This window comes from Elephantulus edwardii, unplaced genomic scaffold (assembly GCF_000299155.1).
Source record: "Elephantulus edwardii isolate Elephantulus edwardi_28Jun2011 unplaced genomic scaffold, EleEdw1.0 scaffold00168, whole genome shotgun sequence".
In the NCBI taxonomy this organism is placed as follows: domain Eukaryota; kingdom Metazoa; phylum Chordata; class Mammalia; order Macroscelidea; family Macroscelididae; genus Elephantulus; species Elephantulus edwardii.
The window spans coordinates 4340979-4342239 of record NW_006399918.1 but is presented as its reverse complement, the minus strand read 5'-3'; the positions used below and the strand labels follow the sequence as shown (position 1 = coordinate 4342239).

The 1261-nt window shown below is 38.1% G+C and overlaps 1 pseudogene; it reads left to right on the top strand.

Annotated features, from left to right (window-relative positions):
- Positions 1-1004: 1004 nt before the first annotated feature.
- Positions 1005-1261, top strand: part of LOC102873294 — a 1984-nt pseudogene continuing 1727 nt past the window's right edge.

Sequence of the window (1261 nt, the reverse complement as noted above, 5' to 3'; positions counted from 1 at the left end):
TTTTCACATATCTCTGAAGTTCCTTCTTTTCTGCAAAGGATTTAATTTCTCCTTCATAGTTGATGGAGAGTTTGCTGGATGTAGGACCCTTGGTTGATAATTGTTTTCTTTCAACTTTCTGTATATGCCATCCCATTGTCTTCTAGCTCGCATGGTTTCTAGTGCGATATCAGAATTTAATCTAATTATTTCCCCTTTGTATGTGACTCTTCATATTTCTCTTGTTGCTCTTAGTATTTTATCCTTGTCTTTTAATTTGGAGAATTTGATTATGATTTGTCTTGATGTTTTTCTTTTGAGGCTTAGTCTGTTTTGTATTCACTATGCTTCTTGAATGTGGATTTCTTCTTTTTTAATAATACCTGGGAAATTTTCTTCTAGTACTTCTTCCACAATTTTCTCAGTAACTTTCTTGTTACTCTCATTTTCTGAAATTTGCAATACATCTGTTGTTCATTTCAATATCATTCACATGATTTTAATGTTTTCTTCATTTTCTTTAAGTCTCATCTTTGCTTTTTCTTCTAGTACGTTTCCGATGAAGGCTGTTGCCTTCTAGCTCAATGCATCCCTGTTCCATCTCTTCAGTTTTACTTTGTTGTTCCCCCAGCATGTTGGATACTTCTGTCATTTCAGTCTTAATATTCTGGACTGCATTTCATGCTTTTCTGTTATTTCTAGTACTGTGTTGGCCGTACCCTATCTGTCTTGTGATGATTTTTTAAGTTCTTGTACTTCCTTATCTATAATATGAACTTTTTCTTATGTCTTTTTTCATCGCCCCCAATAGCTGTTCAAGTTGCTCCTCATCCATATATTTCTTCTGGATTGTTGTCTCTGGGGTATTTGCTCTCTTAATGGCTTCCATTGTTTCTTCCATATTTGAATCTTCTTCTGTAGCTGTTCAAACGACTCCACATCAGTATATTTCTTCTGGTTCTCTATAACGCGATTATTCATTGGGTCTGCATTTTTAGGGGAACGTTTATTTTGTTTTTTTCGCGATGACTGAGGTAGACTCCTGCTTTCTTGGCATTATGTGAGTCTTAGATGTTAGGTTGTAACTTAGATGTTAGGATGTCCCATGGTATGGTAATGTTATATGAGGGACCTGTATGTTGGTGCTCCCCTCTTGTTTTCCTGAAGCAGAATGACTGTTTCCCTCCAGAAATTGCAGCTCCACCTGACCTCTTCCACTTGACCTTAAGAAATCCCGGGGCCGAGGGCAGCGGGGGCCGCGCGCAGCGGGCATGGCGGGCGC